General features: G+C 42.7%; 1 protein-coding gene across 3 annotated transcripts in view; it reads left to right on the top strand.

Moving 5' to 3' along the window:
* The window catches only part of ccser1 (coiled-coil serine-rich protein 1), a 1,189,492-nt gene that overhangs the window by 263,514 nt on the left and 901,717 nt on the right, over positions 1-24,261 (top strand). The gene's annotated exons all lie outside the window — the stretch shown is intronic.

Here is a 24,261-nt window from a genome sequence, read left to right on the forward strand (position 1 = left end):
CATTTATTTGCTTCCTTTCATGTCACTTTCAGGATGCTCCCAAATTCTTTAAGGCCTATGATGTATTTCAGAAATGCATGATATAGGAAATATTGCACCCAATTTTTATACAGCAACTCCCCCAGAACAGGGGCATGTGAATTTAAATCAGCCCTCTTTTGAGGGACACTTTAAACAGATGACTATGTGTAGTTTAATGGTGATCAGGGGTAACCCAAACCACTTCTGTTCGTTGAGTCATACAGCATGGAAACAGGCCCTTCAGCCCAACTCGTCCGTGTCGACCAAGGTGCCTTCTTGAACTAGTCCCATTTGCCTGAGTTTGGCCGATATCGCTCTAAACCTTTCCTATCTATATACTTATCCAAATGTCCTTTAAATGTTGTTATCGTATCAGCCGCAAACACTTCCTCTGGCAGCTCATTCCACATATGCACCACCCTCTGCGTGAAGAAGTTGCCCCTCAGGTGCCTTTCAAATCTTTCCCCTCTCACCTTAAACCTATGCCCTCTTCTCCCACTGTCATAGATTGCAATGTGATAATGTCCAAATAATTTGTTTTGGTAATATTGAACGGGGGAAATGTATCAAAAACCAGGGATAACTTCTTGCTCCTCTTCAGTTCCCCTCTGGGTTCTTAAAGATTCCATCTCCAAGAACGGAAGGAATCTCGATTTAGTACTTTATCTGAAAGGCAGTATTTCCAACATGCAGAACCCTCTCAATACTGCACTGGACAGTCAGGCTAGATCCTGTGCTCAGGTTTCAGAGCGGACCTTGAACCTGTTGTGATGGATCAAGACTAATGTTAAACATTAGCTTTGTGGCATTCAGACAACTTAGAATCCAGGAAAATAGGCTGATAATCTGGCAGCAGAAAAAACCTGAGGACTTGTTTTTTTAAAAGCAGGGAAGAGCTCTTTCATAACTTGAATGAGTATAACTGAAGCCCTTGCTTCATCTTTTCATGGGATGTTGACTCTTCTGGCAGTATCAAGAGTTATTACTTGACCCTGACTGAACTGATGAGGCAGGTAAAAGTCAGCCACATTGGTGCAAACACAAGAGACTGCAGATTCTGGAACCTGGAGCAACAAACAATCTGCTGGAGGAACTCAGCAGGTCGAGCAGCGTCTGTGGGAGGAAAGGAATTGTTGACGTTTTGGGTCAAAACCCTGCATCAGGGCTCTATCAGAACTACATTGGTGGGTCTGGAGTCACATACTGTATAGTCTTGACTGAGTTAGGATGTTAGATTTCCTTCCGTGAAGGACATTAATGAGCCACATGGATTTTCACAATAGCCAGTCATTTCATGGTTAACAATACAGACACAAGCTTTTTTTTTAAAAAGAAATTAAAGTTTTGAAGACTTCTTGTAAAAAAGGCTGAGAAGTTTGGGCATTTTGCTCAAATCTCCAGGTGCAATTGAGACGAAAAAGCTCCTAACTCTGTCACAGTCAGTGGGTCAATTCTGTTAAGGTTGTTACCTTGTGGGAAAAAGAGTGCACTGAATGGGGCAAGAGATTGCAGAGTATGTTTTCTGTAGAACTTCCTGAAGTTGCAATGCAACAATGTAAGAGGCTGTACTCATATATTTCATCTTTCACATATTTCCTTGTGAAATAGGAGACCATTCAGCCCATTGAGTTTATGTCAGCTCTCAGGGCAATCACATCAATCCCATTCCTCCACTTATTTCTACACTCTCTCACATGCCCACCATTTCGTTCCCAATTCTCCTACTGCCCACCCACGCTAGCAGTAATTTACAGTGGCCAATTAACCTACCGGCCAGCAGATGGGAGAGTATTGGAGCACCACATAGTCACAGGGAGAATATGCAAACTCCACACAAACAACACCAGAGGTCAGGATCAAACCCGGCTCCCTGGAGCTGTGAGACACCAGCAGCACCTCCTGCATACTGTGCTGTAGCTACAACATGGCACCAATTGGGAATGAAATTCTGGCTGCTTAGTGAGCAATTCCAAGAAGAAGTGTTAATGGTGTACACATATAAAGGTGACACTGCAAACAAATACAACAGAATCCAATAGATTTAATGAAGTTGCAATTTGATTAATAGTTAAGTGTTAGCTGGAGAAAAGGCCTTAGCCAAGAACATTGCTTGATTCTATTGTGATCAATAAGAAGACTACTGCTGGGGTCAGATTGGCTTCAGTGCTGTGGCTTTATTACTGGTATCCTGGTAACAAAAAGGATTTTTGTCCGGAATTAGCAGAACCATGTACTTACACAGAATACACCTCTAATAAGGACATCAATAAATCTGCGGGGATAGCTTATCAATAACGCTCTGTGTCCTGAATGCACGAGTGGTTGGATAAAGTTTGTGTATCGGGAATTTGACGTAACCACTCTGAGAGACTGTGGCATTCTGTTCCTGGATTCTTGCAGCTAGACGGACTGAATGGCCATAAATAAGGAAGTTTTGACTGTGTCTGCATCTCTGTACTGCAGAGTGCCAATCCTTTCTCAGTTAGTTACCAGGATGTGTTCACTGATGAAAGGGAGTTCTGCTCATCTGATTGTGCCGTTTGATACTGCCTGGACTCCCTACAATCTGCAGCCAATCTACAGCATCTGTAGTCCTTTGTTTCTCTTTCTACAGCCAAATCAAAACTGATAGCTTTCATGGGAAGGAAGAGTTAGGGTATCCTGATCTTCAACGAGGATTGCAGGCAAACTTGATTAATCTCAGGGTCTGAAGATGCCAATCAATGGCCATGTGGCTCACAGAAATATTTATAGTCATCCATTTCAATTGTGATCATGGAGATCAGCTGACTGAGGTTAAGATGCAGAAAATATTTGCACTTTTCAGGCTAATGTTTAAAATTTGCATATTGCATAGGATTGTTATTGATGGAGTCATTAAATGATTACCATCCTGAGATTAGGTAATTACATTTTCTGCTCAATTATGGGTGTTAATCTATTGACATTGCATCTGTATCAGAAGGTGGCACCATACCCTTGGTTACATTATTTGGCTTGTGCTTAGTTACAATGACTATCAAATTGTATTTTCTTGAATCTTAAATGAAACACAATGTCCACTTAATAAGCAATGCAATCTTGCAGAGAATGGTGCTGATAATGGCAGCATCTGTGGGGTGAAATGAATTGTCGATGTTTCAGATTGAGACCCTGCATCAAGATTTAAAGGGGACCTGAGGGGCAGGTTTTTCTCACAGAGGGTGGTTGGCATTTGAAATGAGCTGCCAGAGGAAGTGGTAGGGACAGGTACAATTACAACAGTTAAAAGACATTTGGACAGGTTTGTGGATAGGAAAGGTTTCTTGAGAGGGATAGGGGCCAAATGCATGCTAATGGGACCTGCTCACAAAGGCACCTTGAACAGCATGGAATTGGGCTGAAGGGCCTGCTTCTGTGCTGTATGACTCTATGACTAAAACAGAATGACTGTTTTGATGCATTCTGAACTTTATGAAGGATCACAGTAGTCTTCCAATAGCTGTCAACAGTGTTTCAGCAGTAATTTGTGCTTGACTGCACATGCATAAACTAGAGCAGCAAAGGACTGCAGATACTGGAATCTAGATGAAAAACATGATGATGCTGGAGGAACTCAGCAGGCCAGGCAGCATCTGTGGAGAAAAGCAGGTCGTCAACGTTTTGGGTCAGGACCCTTCTTCAGGACTGAAGATAGGAAAAGGGGAAACCCAATATATAGGAGGGAAAAGCAGAGCAGTGATAACTGGACAAAAGAGGGGAGGTGGGGTGGGCACAGGGTGGTGATAGGTTGATGCAGGTAAGAGATAGTGATAGGCAGGTGCGGGGGAGGAGGGGAGAGTAGATCCACCAGGGGATGGGCAAAAGGTAAGAAGAGAGAGGGAAAAAAGGCCAGGAAAGGGAAGAAGAAAAGAAGCATGGTGGGGGGAGGGGGTTTACTTTTCCATTGCAACACAGAGGGAATGCAACATTACTGAAGGTGTCATCTTTTGAATGCCTCAGTTAAATATAACAGACCCTGCAATATTATTCGATGTTCTTCCTTTGTCCAGAGCAATTCTTATTGCTCAACTAGCTTCATCAAAAAAAACTATCGTGGGAGTTATCATATTGGTGTATGCCAGAGTTTGCTGTGAAGATATTGTCAAAGTCAAAGTTGAGTTTATTGTCATATGCACGAGTACATGTATGTACAGGTGCAATGAAGAACTTACCTGCAGCAGCATCCAAGGTGCATCGCATCATACAAGCAGCATTCATAGAAAAAACATAAATTGAACATAAATTATGCACAATTTTTACAAGAAAACACAATTAGAACAAAAAAAGTCTATTTTAGTGCAAAGTGGTTAAATTGGTTACCTTGTGCCCACCCCACCTCCTCTCTTTTGTCCACCTATCACTGCTCTGTTTTTCCCTCTTATATATTGGGCTTCCCCTTTTCCCATCTTCAGTTCTGAAGCAGGGTCCTGACCTGAAATGTTGACCATCTGCTTTTCTCCACGGATGCTGCCTGACCTGCTGAGTTCCTCCAGCATCATCGTGTTTTTCATTGGTCAAATTGGTCATCGTGTTGCTAAACTGTAGTGATGAGGGTTTTGCCGCTTGGTTCAAGGGAAGTAGCTGTTCTTGAAGCTGGTGGTGTGGGATTTCAGGCTTCTGTACCTCTGCGACAAGATGGCATGGCCCGGATGGTGGGGATCTTTGATGATAGATGTCGCCTTCTTGGATGCTGCATATCTAATACCACAATAGCAACTACCTTTCAGAAATTCTTAATTAGCTGTAAAATACTTTGGAACATCCTTGAGGTACTCCACAGAACTATGTTCTGTACCTTAGTGTCTTCTGTAACCTTTGTGAGAACAGCTTAAAGAGCCTGCTTGCAGATCTGAGGGACACTCTGGGGTTTCAGGATATTGGATTGGGAATGGGGTTCAGCACTAGCATTTTGCAGCTCTTACCTTAGTGTGGTTGCTTTGTTCCTTGTCAGGCTGTTCATAAGAATGATTGGTTTGAACAAATGCAACACCAACAGCAAAGCAATGTTGCCTAAAGCAAAGAACCTTGCTTATTAATCAAATAAGCACTTTGTGAAAAACATTAATCTGAAGTAAGGATAATATTAATGATGTGCTAATGTAATATATTGCCTGACTAATTTACTTCTGACCAGAAGCAAATTGTTTTTTCTTGTGTACATATTTATATTGATGAAGGCCTACTTCCCTATTGATGTTATCCTGTGTAATCTGGAGATCACAGCTGCCCTACCATCAAATGTGTAGCTGTCTTCTCACAGTGGGCCTCTGATTTAGTCTACTCACTGCTGAATATAAAGGCACTGGAAGGACAAATGTCACTCGCAGGTACATCAACGGCATAAGTAGACCTCCCATAGATCATTGGCAATTCACATTTACTGGTCCATTATGACTTATTGCTTCATTTGAGCTCAAGACAATTAAAGAGAAAAAAACACATATTGAAATTGCATAGATTGGGGAGCATTTTGCTTAAATCTTATTTTTCATCTATCAGCCCTATTGTCACTCACTTACATTTGCTCCTAATCCTCACTTACAAGATTCTGTTATGAAACAAAGAAATAGTGGTTCAGGCAGCATCTATGGAGAGAAATGGACAGCCGATGTTTCAGGTTGAGACCCTTCATCTGGACTGGGACAATCCAAATGAAGGGTCTCAACCCAAAGCATGGACTGTCCATTTCCCTCCATAGGTGCTGCCTGACCTGCTGAGTTCCTCCAGCGTTTTGCATGCAGCTCCAGATTTCCAGCGTCTGTGGTGTCTTGTGTCAGCATCTGTGGAGAGTTGATAGAGTCAAAGAGTCAGGCAGCATGGAAACAGGCCCTCTGGCCCACTGGGTCCATGCCAACCATCAAGCCCTCATTTAAGCTAACCCTACATCTCCGTCTCTCCCCACATCTCCGTCAACATTCCCAGATTCTATCACCACAACTACACTCACGTACACATTTGGGACAATTTACAGTGTGCCCAATTAACCTTTCACCATAATCCCAGTATCTGTAATATTTTCTTTTTAGGAGTCACATGTTTCTTTTAAAATCCCCTCCAAATCCCTGTAATCTCCTCCAGCCTGCAATTGTTTGAAGCCTCTGCCCTGCCACTTAACCCAAATTCCATTGCTCCAACACTGATAGCTGTGACTTCAACTGCCGATAACCTAGGCTGCTAATTCCCTCCCCATCCTTGCACCTCTTTAGCCCTCTTCATTTAACACACTCCTTAAAACCTACCATGTTGGCCAAGATTCTGTCCAAGCTTATGTAGCCAGTTGTCAAATATTGTTGGATACCACTCCTCTGAAACACTTCGGGGCTATTTTGCTACACTAAATGTATTACACAAGAGGAATTGTTGCATTTTCTGTAATAAAGTCCTCCATTTGCTTGTGTGTTCTGGACAATAAAACAAACAAGGGTTCAAAAGGCATCAGTCTCATGAGGCCATTGTGTTCCTAGAATGTGGCATGAGAAATATTGTTACTGGTTTATTATTGTCACATGTAAGATAAGATAGATAAGATATGTTTATTAGTCACATGTACATCGAAACACACAGTGAAGTACATTTTTTGCGCAGTGTTCTGGGGGCAGCTCACAAGTGTCACTATGCTTCCGGCGCCAACATAGCATGCCCACAACTTCCTAACCCGAACGTCTTTGGAATGTGGGAGGAAACCGGAGCACCCAGAGGAAACCCACGCAGTTACAGGGAGAACGTACACACTCCTTACAGACAGTGGCCGGAATTGAACCCGGGTCACTGGCGCTGTAATGGCGTTACGCTAACCGCTACACTACTGTCCCTGCCCATAGTACTGTGTACTGAGATACAGTGAAAAGTTTTGTTTTGTGTGCCATCCAGACAGATCGTGCCGTACATAAGTTCATCGAGGTTGTAAAAAGAAAACAGAATGCAGAATAAGGTGTTGCAGTTACAGAGAAAGAGCAGTGCAGGTAGACAAATAAAGTGCAAGTGACCATGATGAGGTAGATTGGGAGATCAAGAGTTCATCTTTTAGCATATGAGAGGTCTGTTCAAGAGTCTGATAACAGTGGGATAGAAGCTGTCCTTGAGTCTGGTGGTTCTTGCTTTCAGGCTTTTGCCTGATGGGAGAGGGGAGTAGAGAGAATGACTAACTAGATAAATGGATGGTAAGTGCTAATGTGGTTAGAAAATAAACCAGAGTGATTCAGAACTCATGTCAAATGTTAAGAGCAATGGATAGGTGTGAAGGTTTGGTTTTGGTATTGGTCTATTGTTGTCACTTGTACCGAGGTGCAGTGAAAAACTGGTCTTGCATACCTTTCGTACAGATCAATTCATTACACAGTGCATTGAGGTAGTACAGGGTAAAAACAATAACAGAATACAGAGTAAAGTGTCACAGCTACAGGGAAAGTGCGGTGCAGGTAGACAATAATGTGCAAGGTCAAACAAGGTAGATTGTGAGGTCAAGAGTCCATCTCATCGTATAAGGGAACCATTTAGTAGTCTTATCAGCATGGGACAGAAGCTGTCCTTGAGCCTGGTGGTATGTGCCCTCAGGCTCCTGTATCTTCTGCCTGATGGGAGAGGGGAGAATAGAGAATGACCCGGGTGGGTGGGGCCTTTGATTATGCTGGCTGCTTCTCCAAGGCAGCAAGAGTCCATGGAGGGGAGGCTGGTTTCCATGATGTGCTGGGCTGTGTCCACAACTTTCTGTAGTTTCTTGCGGTCCTGGGCCGAGCAGTTGCTATACCAAGCCGGTATGCTCAATCAAAGTGAAGTAGTCGTAGATTTATTTGTCTTGGGCATTGTTAATAAAGGCACACATTTTTTTATTGTGCAAGGAGTGAATATTAAGTTAATATTCAAATACTTGTACACAGAACGAAAGACATGATAGCATTGTGATTAATTACTGGACTAGCAATCAGAGTTCTAGACCATTGATCTGGAGACACAGGTTCAAATCTCACCATGACAGCTGGGGAATTTACATTCATGCAATTAAATAAATCTGGGAATTTAAAAAAAAATAGCTTGTCTCAGTAATGGTGATCATGAAGCTGCAGAATTGATTTAACAACCCATCTGGTTCACTAATTATCTTCAGGGATGGGTATCAACCCTGTCTGGCCTGCATGTGATACAGACCCACTGACGTAGTTAACTAAATTTGGAGGGAATTAGGGATGGACAATAAATACTCTGACTGAATAACTTTACAGAAAAATACAGAAGCTTGAACTCATTCTCTTCCAAGGTATTTCCCTATAATCCTGAATCCAAGTACATTAGCCCACAAGTTCTATTGCATAGTGGAATATTGCATGCTCACTAAGCTTTTCATGATCCATGTTGCCTTAGGGTTCTCTGTGCGAATGATGCCCCTGTTTACGGAGGCTCCACTCATGCTATTAGAAAACCTGCTTTGCAAAGCCTGCTTCAACGTGTCTTAAAGGAGACCTGCCTCACCAGGTCCAAAGTTGTGAAGTCCCATGCTTGCAAATACTTATGTGTAGTTGCTTGTTATGTTATGTGCTTACCTCTCCCAGCAGGTCTGTCTCACCCTTCTCATGTCCCCCAGTGCCCCAAACCAACTCTTGAGATTCCAGTCGCTCCTGACTGAATGAATGATCCTTCCCCACGCCATGGTTCTCTCTGCTGGGAGCCAGGACCTACTAAAGGAAAGGCCTTTGTGTACACAATGTATGCAAGACCTATTCCTTTGCACCTGATGCCTGAACCCTGCATCTTGGAGAATTTGGACAGTGGAACTTGTGTACAAAATATGCATTGGCTCACTGTGTCACATTGGTTAAGAATGCCTTTCCCAGCACAACTTCTAGGCTACTGTTTCTTGAAAAATTATATTAAGTACAATTTTCCAAAATGAACTCGGCTCAAAGTGCCAGGTGGCCTACACCTGCTCCCAATTCTTAGGAATTAAATATCTTTGCATCAAAATTTATCCCCTAGTCATTCACAGTAAATGCATCGTGTATTGTGGAAAGAATTTTGGAAGTGAAGCGTAATGCACTGCTGATGGGGAATAAATTTCTTAGCAGTGGAATTTATTAAAATATTGACAGACAAAATCTGAATTGATTCTTCTAATGCAGTACTAATGGAGCTTTGATGCTGAACTTGAAATTCATGCTCCATTCCATGTGCTAAATGGATGCTCTGGTAATGTATGCATTTTGAACTTTGTTTATAAAATCCAGTTCAATTGCTTTCAAAGTACAAACATGATGCTAGCACATTTAACCACATAGAGGTCGAATTTCTGCGCTGAATTTTTTAGATGTGATAATCAATCTCAGCCCTGAATATTCCATATCAGGTACTCACGAATGACACAGTATTAATGAAAATTAGGTGAGTTATTTATCCCTACTCTAATGCTTTTATTCCCATTGATCTAGATTCTTGTAATGCTCCCGGTAAATTATTTGCATTGCATGTGTAGCACAGTAATCACTCACTGTTGATTCTCTATAAATCTCCCTCACAGCCAACCAGTGTAAGTGGTTCCAATCACTCTATCCGCAAGCTCAGATCTGGTCGGACAGGTCTCCTTTAAGTCTGGCTCAGTCAGGTCTCACACACATGCCTAAAACTAGACAGTTTCTGAGAAAAGCCCTTTTACTGCAAAGAGAATGTGAAAAGGCACAAAACCTTTCCAACAAAGCACCTTTCTTCCTGATTATTTATTCACAGCTCATGCATTCAATCATCTCTCATTGAAATACAGACAATAATCTCTGCTTTTTTCCCCCTGTATTCACAAGCCCTCTTGTTGTGGATGACTTAAGAGTGTGTGATTCTCCTGATGTATAGCCAAATGAGTAATTATGCATCCTCCCGGACTTGAAAAGCACAGGCTCTTCTTTAGTAAATTTGTCTCAGATATGTTGGACTTCGAGCAAATGCAAATCAGTGCAGAGGGGATTCGATTGGTCTGATGAGTACAAGTTGTGGCCATTCTATTCTGCAGTGCTTTTCACATAAAGACTTCCATCAGACATGTTCTGAAAACTAGTTATAATATAAAAGTATTGGTGAGAACGAACTGTCCTAATGCAGGGTCTCGACCTGAAACGTAGACCATCCCTTCGCCTCCACAGATGCTGCTCAACCCGCTGAGTTCTTGCAGCAGTTTATTTTTTTGCTTTTAATACCAAAGCGTTAGTGAATTGATGCAAAAGTAAACACATCTCCTCACAAAAAGGAGACATTCCTAAAATTTGAACCTGCGTGGGATTTGTGATTGAGGTAACATCATTTCTGTGATGTTCAAGTGAGGAGTCTTGAAAAAGTAGAAATTCTCAAAATTCGTTTCAGTCTATTTCAGTCAGGAAGTCTGGGAGTATTGACAAGATTTAGAGATAATGGTCCCTAGTCTATTAAAGTTTCCAGTCACTGGGATTCTTGACACATCGATGAAGACTAAGTATACTTATTACGTCTTGCCACCTCTCTGTGTGGAGAGTATGGCATGGTACAATATTTTGCTTATTTGTTTCTTCTTAGTCAGTAGTGGATTAGAGTTATAGAGTCATACAGCATGGAAACAGGCCCAACTGTCCATGCTGACCAAGATTCCCATCTAAGCTGGTCTCATTTCCCCACATTTGGCCATATCCCTCTAAACCTTTTCTATCCATGTACTTGATTGTGTGTCTTTAAAAGGTTGCTGGTGTACCTGCCTCAACCACTTCCTTTGGCAGCTCGTTCAATGTACGGACCATCCTCTGGGTGAAAAGGTTGCCCCTCAGGTTCCTATTTCAATCTCTTCCCTCTCACTCTAAATCTATGCCCTCTAGTTCTTGATTCCTCAACACTGGGAAAAAGACTGTCTATTCCCCTCATGATTTTATACACCTCTATAACATCGCCGCTCCTTCTCCTACATTCCAATGAATTGTCCCAGCCTGCTCAACCTCTCTCCATAACTCAGTCCCTTGAGTCCTGACAACATCCTCATCAATCTCCCCTGCACTCTTTCCAGCTTAATGGCAAGGTGACCAAAACTGAACACACCTACTCCAAGTGCGGCCTCAACAATGTCTTAAGCAACTGCATTATAGCATCCCAACTTCTATACTCAGTGCCCTGACTTTACTAGGATGCTGCCTGGATTAAAGGGTATTATCTACAAGCAGAGGTGGGACAAACTTGGATTGTTTTCTCTGGAGTGTCGGAGGCTGAGGGAAGACCTGATAGGTTTATAAAATTATGAGAGGCATAGAAAGGGTAGATACCTTTTTTCCCCAAGAGTAGAAATGTCAAATACTAGAGGGCATAGCTTTAAGTTCAGAGGGGGAATGTTTAAAGAGGATGTGTGTGGGGTATGTTTTTTTACACAGAGAATGGTAGGTCCCTGGAATGCGGTGCCAGAACTGGTAATGGAAGCAGATACAATAGTGGTGTCCAAGATGCTTTTAGAAAGGCACATGAATATGCAGGAAGTGGAGGGATATAGACCAAGTGCAGACAAAAGGGATTAGTTTAATTTGGCATCATGCTTGGCACAGACATCATGGGACAAAGGGCCTGTTCCTGTGCTGTACTGATTCATGTTCTATGTTAAGGATGCGCCATGATTCCAGATACAATATTGCTGGTGTGGTGACAGTGACAGTGGAGATCACTGTCTGAATGACTAATGCTGGAAAGTACTGAGAAGATTTACTGCAGTAAGCTGAACACTCTCTTGATGGTCAATTCAAAGGATTTAGGGACAGCCTCAAGATTTAAGACCTGAATAAACCTTGACATTGTAGCTGACACATGGGAGGCATGAATCTTGTAACAGGAAACAGTGTAAGTGATTCACCTTGTCTGAAGCAAGACATATTCAGCCCAGCAAACTGGGCCCCAAATGGAACGGCATGGGAAAATCATTTGTGAGATTGGTCTGACAGCCTTTGTTCTGTGTGCGGTGAAAGATTTTTTGCAAAAGTCATTCTTAAGGCAATTTAGAATGCACATGCTGGATTATGAAGATAAATCATGGTCTGTCATTGGCAACAATGATGGACAGACTGTCACCATTATTAAGACATCATGAGGCTGTTGTATAACTTTTTGCAGGGCATTGACATTTGTCAGACAAAAGTAATATATCCTCACTGAGGTGCCCATCACTCCTTAATGTGTGGTCTTCCTGTGAGGGTGGGAAAGAAGGTCACAGAAGTGTATGTTATTATCACTAACAGAATATCAAAAATTTGACTCCATTGTTCATTGTCCCTGAAGTTAGAAATGGTGGATATTTCTGAAGGCTGATTTATACTGAGCCAGCTCCATTGATTCAGTCTCTCACATTCCATTTTGCATTCTTCCCTTGGTTTATTTCCTGCATAAACAAATTGTGCTGGAAGTATCTGCGTTTATTTGTGCTATTATGAAGTCTTTGTGACAAATTGCACAGGCTTGGATGTCCTGAAGCAGTTCACAGCCTTGAAGTCTTTCTCGAATTTCAGTTACAATTATAGTGTAGGAAGCGCGCCAATAATTTGCCCACAGCAAGATCCCACAAATATTTATTTATTTCAGAAATAAACTTTATTCATAATAAAACATATGTACCAAAGAAGAAACAGTATAAAACTTTTACATTCATGGTCATTACATTCGGTAGTGTTAACTTATTTTTTAAAAACCATAGCACTATTGCCACTCATGTGGCCCCCCCTGGGGTGATGCACCCTTTCCTTGTTCAAGGGGCTTCCCCATCCAACTCAGCCCCTCCATGTGCAGTAGTGGAAGGAGCCGATACTGTGGTCCTTCCCCACAGAGCCTTTGCATCGGCTGCACTGAGCTTCAGTGCATCCCTCAGCACGTACTCCTGCAGCCTGGAATGTGCCAGTCAGCAGCATTCCCCTACGGACATCTCGCAGTGCTGGAAGACCAACAAGTTTCAGGCAGATCAGAGGGTGTCTTTCACCGAGTTGATGACCTTCCAGCAGCACTTGATGTCTTGTTTCGGTGTGTGCCCCAGGAACGGCCCGTAGCTCCTTTGATAATGCCACTGCTGGGGATGAACTGAGACAAGGGCCCTTGCATCCTTCTCCAAACCCTCTTAGCATAGCCACACACTGCAAAGAGGCCGGTGAGGTAGCAAAGTGATAATGCGATGCAAGCCACAAATCACTGGCAGGTTTTAACCTTGACTTTGATCTGGGCATTTAGGAACTACTTTTCACAGAGGGTGGTGCATCTCAGAAATTCTCTCCTCCATAGAGTTGTGGAGGCTGGATCACTGGGATTATTTAAAGAGGAAGTAGATACGTTTTTTGAAAGACTGGGGAATTGAGAGTGAAGAGGAATTGGAGCAGATGAGATGAAGCCTTGGGCAGATGAGCCATGATTAGACTGAATGGTGGGACAGGATTGAGGGGCTGAGTGGCCTATTCCTGCTCATATTTTCTTATGTTCTTTTTGGCTACTCACCACCATTGACTTCATTCGAAGCTAGGACCAAAGACACATTTCTTCCTGATTATTAAGTCTTGGAAAATGAATGAAGTATTTAATTTTTAGAAAGAAAGCCTTGCTCAGTCCATCACACAAACCTAACCTCCCCTCCATGGACTCTGTCTACGCCTCCTGCTATCTCAGGAAAGCAGCCAATATAATCAAGGACACCACCCACCCCGGTCATTCTCTCTTCTCCCCCTCCTGTTCGGCAGAAGATACAAAATCTTGAGAGCATGTGCCACCAGGCTCAAGGACAGCTCCTATCCCACTGTTATCGAACTCTTATACCAAAAGATGAACTCTTGATCTCCCAATCTACCTCGTCGTGGCCCTTGCACTTTATTTGTCTTCCTGCACTGTACTTTCTCTGTAACTGCAGCCCTATATTTTGCATTCTGTTTTTTCTTTTTTACTACCCTGATGCACTTACATATGGATGCATACAAACAAAAAACTTTTCACTGTCTCGATACATGACAATAATAAAGCAATTCCAATTCAAATAACAAAACAAAAATAGCTGCCAGCTTTTGTTTAATTTTGTAAATATCATCAATCAAATGAATTAGAATGCTATTAAACCCCCATTTTATTGGTTAATTTTTGTCATCCCTGCCATAGATTCAAAACTTGAATGAAGTTATAGTTTATATAAAACCCATGACCTCTACCTGCTAGAAGGACAAGGGCAGCAAAAGCATGGAGAACACCACCACCTGGAAGTTGCCCTCCAAGCCACACACCGCCCTGACTTGGTAATATATTACCGTTCCTTCACCGTCGCTGGGTCAAAATCCTAGAACTCTCTCTCTAACGGCGTTGTGGGTATACCCACACCTCAAGACCTGCAGCGAATCAAGAATGAAGTTCACCAGCACCTTCTCAAGGGCAACAAGAGATGGACAATTAAATGCTGGCTCTGACTGCAAAGCCCACACCCCTTGAATAAACATAAAATCTTCTTATCCCTCAGAATTAGTGGTGGAAAACTCTCAAATTCAGGGTCAATTAGGCTTTGGAGCTGGTTTGGTATCTTTACAGTAGCAGGCCTGAGATATTTAAGCAATGGTATTTGATTTCAGATTTCCTTCAGGGGCAGTGAACGAGAAATATTGGTGTCCTCTAACCCAAGGTATGAAGAGGTAGTGTAGATACGAAGCACTTTGTGTGCAGGATTGGGCTTTATAAATTGGCCTTCATTTGTTCATGATTTCTCATTCCAGGTGCCAGAGCAATTGGAGACCATCAGACTTCAATCCTCTGCTCATTGCTTGGTTACATGTGTGGTAGTTTTCAGGAGGTCTTTCTGATTGTTGACTATGTTGGAGGGCAGCTGCAGTGTTGGCAGACTTGGGGATGGGGTTCTTTTTGTTCTGTATGTACAAGCTGAGCTGCTTTCTGGGCATTCAATGGAAGAGCTTCAGTTACGATCGAGTAGAAGCAAGTGTTTATGGCTGGTTGATGACTTGCTCCTATTCTCTATTCATTATTTCCCATAAACAGAGATTTAGACCAGAGGAACTACGTGTAAATGGATCAACGGGTTCAGAAGCCTATGGTTCAGCAGTTGTGAAAACAGTAATTATTCTAATCGGAGTTGATGGCCAAATCTGGTAGTTGAAGTGATTCTAAAAAATATCCGTTAGCTCAACAAAGAAATGACTGCCAAAGACCAATTAACCACTCAGCTACAGCATTTTGATAATTCCCATTCTGGCGAATGATCTTTAAGGTCATGAATGTCCTTTCATGTGAGAACTTTGGATTAAAAAGTAATGCTGATGGTAAGTAGGAGAACAGAATTTTCTTTCACGGGTACAAGTTGAATGGACCATGCTGTCTTCCCCTTGCAACGTTAATGTGTGCATTATTGAAAGTGGGGTTGTTGGCTGTCAGTCTCTACCCAATGAAGTCTCTTGCCTCTGAGTGTGGCAAAGGTAACAACATTGTGCCTCAATACCTGATTTCAATACCTTCCATCCAATGCCTTCAGCTCCCTGGACCAGCAGGAAATCCCTCTCTAAATCACTCGTCTCTCTTCCTTCTTAGTCCTTCATAACTCATCACTCTAACGAAGACATTGGTTGCCCCTGGGTCAGATTTTTGCTGGGTATCCCACAATCACCCTTTCGTTGCAGCAATTGGAGCAGTTAATCTTCTCATTCAATACTGCCCTTTATTGATTTATTTTTCAATTTCACAGCAAAAACCTAATAAGTTGATTGAACCTCAGAACTACTGACGAGTCATCCGATGTCGGATTGAGGGGATGAGTCTAATTCTTCCTTCTGCCTTGATGAGGGTGGAACGGCAGGTGTTATACTTTTTGTTAGCACTTAGCCCACCTCTATGACTCATCTATGACCAAATCCTCCACTGGTGTTGCTTCCCATTCCTCTTGAGAAAGGTCCGACAGCACCTTTATAGACATACCTCTTCCCATGTAAGGTGGCTACTTGTTGCTTCAGTTACCGCCAATATATGTTGACTTCATCATCAGTTGTCATAAGGCACTGCATTGACTCAATAGTCTTATCCACATCAATAGCTTGTTTGTGGTGTGCAGAGGGATGCATTGTCCCTTTGTTGCTCTTCCGGTTCCTGTGCACACATTCTGGAACCATAGAACACTACAGCACAGAAAAACATGCCAGTCGGCCCTTCTAGTCTGTGCCGAAACGTTATTCGGCTAGTCCCATTTACTTGCACCCAGTCCATAACCCTCCAGACCTCTCCCGTCCATGTACCTATCCAATTTATTCTTAAAACTCAAGAGTGAGCCTGCATTTACTACATCAGATGGCAACCCGTTCCATACTCCCACCACTCTTTGAGTGAAGAAGTTCCCCCTAAATCTTTCCCCTTTCACCCTAAAGCCATGTCCTCTCGTACTTATCTCTCCTAATCTAGGTGGAAAGAGCCTACTTGCATTAACTTTGTCTATACCCCTCATAATTTTGTAAACCTCTGTCAAATCTCCCTTCATTCTTCTGTGCTCCAAGGAATAAAGTCCTAACCTGTTCAATCTTTCCCTGTAACTCAACTCCTGAAGACCCGGCAACATTCTAGTAAATCTCCTCTGCACTCTTTCAATCTTACAAATATCCTTCCTATAGTTAGGTGAGCAGAACTGCGCACAATACTCCAAATTTGGCCTCATCAATGTCTTATACAACCTCACCATAACATCCCAACTCCTATACTCAGTACTTTGATTTATGAATGCCAGCATGCCAAAAGCCTTCTTTACAACCCTGTCTACCTGTGACGCCACTTTCATGGAATTATGTATCTGAACTCCCAGATCCCTTTGTTCCTCCGCACTCCTCAGTGCCCTACCATTTACTGTGTATGTCCTACCTTGATTTGTCCTTCCAAAATGCAACACCTCAGACTTGTCTGCATTAAATTCCATCTGCCATTTTCTGGCCCATTCTTCCAGTTGGTTCAGATCCCTCTGCAAGCTTTGAAAGCCTTCCTCACTGTCCACTACACCTCCAACCTTAGTATCATCAGCAACCTTGCTGATCCAATTTACCACATTATCATCCAGATCATTGATATAGACAACAAACAACAATGGCCCCAGCACAGATTCCTGAGGCACACCACTAGTCACAGGCCTCTATTGTATGCAGCCTGGTATCTAAGCCCCCAGTCTGAGCTCGTTGGTGTCCTAGTACACATTCTATTATATGCAGCTCACAAAAACTGCTTTAGAGTCATAATGTCATAGAGCAATCCAGCAGGGGACACAGGCCCTTTGCCCAACGAGTTGATGCTGACCACTGTGCCCACCTAGCTAGTCCCAATGTCCTGCATTTGTCCCATATCCCTCCAAGCCCCACCCCTCCATGTATGTACCTATCCAAATGTTTCTTAAGTGATACTATTGTACTTGCCTCCACCATTTCCTTTGGCAGCTGTTCTTGACTGAGCAGAGAGGAGCTGGCAGTGGGCCTTTTTTTGAAAAGTAACCAGGATACCTTCTGAAAGTCCCAGGGCTCCTCCCGAATATGATGAGATTGAAAAGAAAAGTTGGGCCAATATCTCTCAGTCTTCACCTCCTCATCAAACTCTACGTGACACACTCTGAGACATGGCTCCCTTGAAGCACATTGGGACGTTTTGCTCTTTTAAGACTGCTGTGTAAGCACTAGATGTTGCTGTATGGAAATATTTAGGAAATAGTTTTGCCAATCATTTCAACATGAGTCTGCCTCTTTTTTCAACTACCCCCATTCTGCATCTCCTCTGGAGAATGCACTGTTCAGCGATCAGTTGAGATTCTCCCACTGATGCTGCCACCTGTGAAGAAGTAGCTCATTACTTCTTTTCGGTGCCTAATCATCATGCAGGATTTTAATCATGTTTAATATTTTGTGCATGCTGTTATCTTTATTTCACATGTAATTTAAGGATCAGTTTTGTTCAGAATGTAAATATTTGTTGCAGTTGCAAATCTGAAAATGTGCTTTGGTTCATCATTAAACATTTGGGCAAAAGCAGAATGGACTGGTCTTTCGAAAGGAGTAAGTTATGCAGGGCTTCTCTGTACTCAGGATGGATTCTCATTAATCTCTCCTTACATCTCCACATGCCAAAATGGACAATTTCACAGTTTCCCACATTGTGCTTCATTTGTCCATCTATATCACTTTGAAATCTCCTGTCTCCTATTCACATTACCTTCCGATCTCTCTTTGTGCCATCAGCCTTCGATGCCTTAGTTCAAGGTCATTTATATAAATAGTAAAATGTTGAGGCCCCATGACTGATCCCCGTGCAAACCACTTGCAACATCTTGTCAACCAGAAAAAGACCCATTTAACATCCACTCTCTGTTTTCTCTGCACTTGTCGGGTCATACAGCTCGGAAACAGGCCCTTCAGCCCAACTCGCCCATGCTGACTGAGGTGCTTACCTGAGCTAGTCCCATTTGCCTGCATTTGGCCCATATCCCTCTAAACTTTTCCTATCTTTGTACCTGTCCAAATGTCTCTTAAACACTGTAATTGTACCTGCCTCTACCACTTCCTCTGGCAGCTTGTTCAATATACTGTGCCCACCACCCTCTTGTGTGAAAAACTTGTCCCTCAGGTCCCCTTTAAATCTTTTCCCTCAGCTTAAATCTATGCCCTCTCGTTATAGACTCCCCCACCTTGGGAAAAAGGCTGTGACCATTCATTTTATCTGCGCCCCTCATGATTTTATACACCTCCAAAAGGTCATCCCTTAGCGTCCCACGGTCCAGAGAAAAGACCCACAGCCTATCCAGGCTCTCAAGCCCTCCAGTCCCAGCAACATCGTTGTGAGTCTCCTCTGCACCCTTTCCAACTTAATGACATCCTCCCTGTAGCTCTGCAACAAAAACTGCACACAACACTTCAAGTACGGTCTCACCAACACCTTGCACAGCTGTAACACGATGTCCCAACTGCATTTGTACATGTACAGAGGAATCCGCTTGTATATGGGACCACCTTTGCTTTGCTCAGTTGTGAAGTACCTCTGGCTCCCCATGGTGAAAGGTTTTTCCAAATGTCCTCTGCAGTTACAACTATGTTTGGTCACTAGATGGCGAGATCGAGCTTTGTGTGAAGCACCTTCATGCTTGCTATTTGTCCCCCAAGTCAGATTTACAGTGCTTTTGCAGGCGTGAATTCACTTGTTAAATAATATAGTATTTACCTAAAATTATCAGCTCTGAGATGAAATATCAGAACTAAACGGTATAAACACTAGCATCAAATTTGGCTCCATTATCAGCAGGTATTTGCTATCATCAGTATATTGGAGATCTGCGCACTGTAACAGGTTGGAGAACTAATTTAGACAAGTACATTTCAATTTGAACATCCTTCAGGCAGGTTGAATAGACTTTGCACTTTTCTCAAAGTACCCTTGAACCTTTGCAGAGAGTGATTTGGGAATGCAGGGTATTAAATAATGCATTTTTTCGCAAGAATGCTGGGTGTGGATAAGGGAAAAAGCACGTTTAGTTTTATGTTCTGTTGGCTGTAAGCAATTACATTTTAAAGGAGCAAAAATTAATTAAATGTAAATGGGGTATTGTACCTTCATTGTCATATAATTGAAATACTACATCGCATACTCCGCTGATGCAGAGGTAATTTAAAATTCTCATACTCTACAGTAATTGTGTTAGAAAGATAGATTCATAAGCTAATGTAACAAGGTTTTATTTTAGCCTTAAGCTGCAGTGGCAAGACATATTAGGAAATTTCCTTCAGTTATATGAAAATGCATATTTTATAACACAGCTTGCGGGGTTAATTGTACAGAAAGGAATTCATGGAGCGTTCCTTGAAAAATGCCCTGCCTGTTAATTTTTTTTAACTTTATTTTTATTCCATTTAAACTTGGTTGAAAGTTTCCCCCTGCATAATCTGATTTCCAGTCCTGTCAGGAAGAGATAATCATGATGGTCCAGAGATGTTTCCATTACACACAGAGATGATGTGAAGTTTTATATTGAAGGTGAACTGAGAAACCAATTAGAACTTTGCTCATTTCTTTTCTCCGAAGCTTGAGGAGGTGACATGAGTCCAGTTTTTAACCCCTAGATATATTTCTTCCCATCCAGAAGTTTGCTCCTGTTATATTTACTAGTCCTAGCCATGTGCCGCTGCCTTCTTAGGCAGTCCCTTGGGAATCAAGGATGACTTAGAGTAATACAGGATGGAAACAGGCCCTTCAGCCCAACTCATCCATGCCGACCAAGATGCCCACCTAAGCTAGCCCCATTTGCACACATTCAACCTGTATCCCTCTGAACCTTCCCTGTGGATATACTTATCCAAATGTTGTTATTGTACCTGCCTCAACTACTTCCTCAGACAGCTTGTTCCATATCCTCACTACCCTCTGCATGAAGAAGTTGCCTCTCAGGTCCCTATTCAATCTTTCCCTCTCACAAACTTATGCCCTCTCATTTTTGGTTCCCTCTCCCTGGGAAAATGACTGTGTGCATTCACCCGATCTATACCCCACTTGCTCCCACTCTAGTTGTGTGGATTTCTGGGGTCACCATAGAACCATAGAAAAATACAGCACAATACAGGCCCTTTGGCCCACCATGTTGTGCCGACCTTCAAACCACACCTGTCCATCTAACCCCTTTCTCCCACATATCCCCCTATTTTAAATTCCTCCATATGCTTATCTAACAATCTCTTGAACTTGACCAACGTATCTGCCTCCACCACTACCCCAGGCAGTGCATTCCATGCACCAACCACTCTCTGGGTGAAAAACCTTCCTCTGATATCTCCCTTGAACTTCCCACCCATTACTTTAAAGCCATGCTCTCTTGTATTGAGCATTGGTGCCCTGGGAAAGAGACACTGGCTGTCTACTCTATCTATTCCTCTTAATATTTTATATACCTCTAGCAAGTCTCCTCTCATCCTCCTCCTCTCCAATGAGTAAAGCCCTAGCTCCCTTAGTGTCTCCTCATAATGCATACTCTCCAATCCAGGCAGTACCCTGGTAAATCACCTCTGCATCCTTTCCAATGCTTCCACATCCTTCCTATAATGAGGCGATCAGAACTGGACATGGTACTCTAAGTGTGGTCTAACCAGAGCTTTGGAGAGCTGCATCATTACCTCGCGGCTCTTAAACTTGATCCCATGACTTATAAAAACCAACATCCCATAAGCTTTCTTAACTACCCTATCCACCTGTGAGGCAACTTTCAGTGATGAGACTCATCTGGGATCTGTAGACTCAGCCGCAGGTGAGGTGGGAGGTGTGTGACTGCAGGGGGGATGGGTAGGATGGGAGTTGATGCACTCCTTCCACCATTATCACTGGGCTTCCATGTGCTCCCAGCACTGAGGTTCTCTGCCTCAGTAGCCAGGATCACAAATTCCTACAGTGGGGACATTACATTTCTTTAAAGAAGGCTTTGAGAACATCCTTGAATCATTCCCCCTGTCCAGAGCTTTGACAGAGCTTGGAGTAGAATGTCTGCTTGACAGCCAGGTTCCATGGAGGCAATATAGTCGATGTACTGTCATACAGCCTGTGTACTGTCATATAGTCTGTGTACTGTCGTATGGTCTGTGAACTGTTGTGCGGTCTGTGAACTGTTGTGCAGTCTGCGTACTGTAGTACGGTCTGCGTACTGTGGTATGGTCTGTGAACTGTTGTGCAGTCTGCGTACTGAAGTACGGTCTGCGTACTGTCGTACAGTCTGTGTACTGTCGTGTGGTGTGTGCAATGTCGTACGGTCTGCGTACTGTCGTATGGTCTGTGCACTGTCGTATGGTCTGTGCAATGTCATACGATTTGGGTAATGTCGTATGGTCTGTGTAATGTTGTACAGTCTGTGTACTGCCGTATGATCTTTGTAACATATAGTCTGTGGACTGTCGAACAGTATGTATATTGTTGTATAATCTGTGTAATGTTGTACAGTCTTTGTACTGTCATATGATCTGTGTAACATACAGTCTGTGGACTGTCATATTGTCTTTATACTGTCATATGGTTTCTGTACTGTCGTACTGTCTCTGTAATGTACAATCTGTGTAATGTCGTAGGGTCTGTGTAATGTGCCATAGTAATGTCCCTATGGTCTGTGTATGGTCATATAGACTGTGTACAGTCGTATAAATCTGTGTAATGCTGTATAGTCTGACTACTATAAAAAAGGAAAAGAAAACCAAGAGTGGCAGACTAGACTGTCCAGTTCTCGTACAAACAGATTTCTCACACCTGTGACGTGGCCCACCAAGGGAAACCAGCAGAGCTTTGTTCAAGCCAGGAATGTGGGCTTGGGACAAGCCAGTGGATTTGGAGGATTTCATGGATCTCCAGTGTTATGAGATACTTGCTGAAGTAATCAATGTCACTGGTGCAAATAGGAGGGCAGAGATTACTGTTGCCCAGTAGATCGTGAGTTGGATGCCTTGATTTTCAAACCCACACTTAACCTCGGATGGTCAGAGGGTATGTTAGTGCATTCTCACTTGTAATACAAACTGAGACCTCCCACTGTTGAAGGTGCTGTAGTTGGAGGTGTGGGGGGAAGCCCACGGGTTGGTTGGGAGGATATAAGATGGATATAGAGGCTAAGGTCGATCAGAGCAGTGCAGAACAGAGAGGGAATCTGACTCATTAACTCTACCAGTGTTTTGCCACTTCATGAGTACAATTTCAATGCAATATTTTTTGTTTTACATCTATTGTTTCATAAAATATATCACCACACTTCTACACTCAACTCTTTCAGTAAAATATTTCCATGTCCACACTAATAATGGGAAGTGCTTTTGTAAATTTGCCACTATAATGAGATCCAGGTCTGTGGAGGAGATGCTGCAGAGCATGCCAGAGTATTCACCTTGTGCACAGCAGAGAGTGAAATGAAATGAAGGAAAAAAAGATGGGATGAAGAAACAGAGAGAAAGGGAGGGGGGTACAGGAGAGTGGTGGACATGTGGAACAGATTGCTAGCTAGGGTAATGAGGAGAGAGGGAGATGAGACAAATTCTAAAGTTAAACAGAAGTTATAAGATAAGATAAAATGAAGATGTTTCATTTTCATTCAAATCTCCAATAATTTTCAAAGCCTGAAGGAACTAGACCTTATTTTATAAAATGTGGGGTCAGGAATTTCTAAATTTTCAGTGGCAGGTGGATTAATTTCCATCATACACTGGGGGCAGCCGAGGCCTTGTGGCTAATATTGTCTGGTTCAAGCCCCACTCCAAGGGATCTGGACAGGAAAATCTAAAACAATGTTACCATACCATCCTAGAGGAGTGCTGCAGTGTTGACGATGCCTCCTTTTAGATATTAAATCAAGGTCCAGCCAGATTTTGCAGGTAGATGTATAAGATCACATGGCACTACTCTGAAGAAGTGCGAGGGAGCTTTCCCCAGTATGCTGACCAATACTTATCCCTCAACCATCATCACAAGAAGGCTGTCCATTGTCTAATTAACACAGTGGTTTTTTTAGGATCTTGCTGTTTTGAAATTGCCTATCATATTTCCTGCTTCAGAACCAGAACTAAACAGCGATTAAGCTTCAGAAGAACTTTGTTGACTGTAAGGAGCTGGAAAGGGACCTGAAAGGAACTTTTTATGTGCAAATCGTTCTTTTATTTGACCGTCAATGTTCTTATGTGGGTTCAGGCCAACAACTTCAGGCAACATTCCCCCGATCATTGTAACAGGTACTGAGGTACAGTGAAAAACTTGTCTTGCATTCTATCCATACAGATCACTTCATCACATCAGTACATCAAGGTAGTACAAGAGAAGAGCGATACCAGAATGCAGAATAAAGTGTTATAATTACAGAGAAAGTGCAGTACAGACAGACAATAGGGTGCAAGGAACATAATGAGGTAGTCTGTGAGGTCAAGAGTCCACTTACTGTACTCGGGCTCCGTTCAATAGTCTTATAAGAGCTGTCCTTTGGCCTGATGGGACATGCTTTCAGGCTTTTGTATCTTCTGCCCAATGGGAGGGGGGAGAAGAGAGAATGTCCAGGGTGAGTGGGTCTTTGAATATGTTAGCTGCTTTACCAAGGCAGCGAGAAGTGTAGACAGAGTCCATGGAGGGGAGGCTGGTTTCCGTGATGTGCTGAGCTGTGATCACATCCCTCTGCATTTTCTTGCGGTCTCGGGCTGAACAGTTGCCATACTAAGCCGTGATGCATCCAGATAGGATGCTTTTTTGCGGTTCATCTATAAAAATTGA

This window comes from Pristis pectinata, chromosome 2, assembly GCF_009764475.1.
Source record: "Pristis pectinata isolate sPriPec2 chromosome 2, sPriPec2.1.pri, whole genome shotgun sequence".
NCBI classification, from domain to species: domain Eukaryota; kingdom Metazoa; phylum Chordata; class Chondrichthyes; order Rhinopristiformes; family Pristidae; genus Pristis; species Pristis pectinata.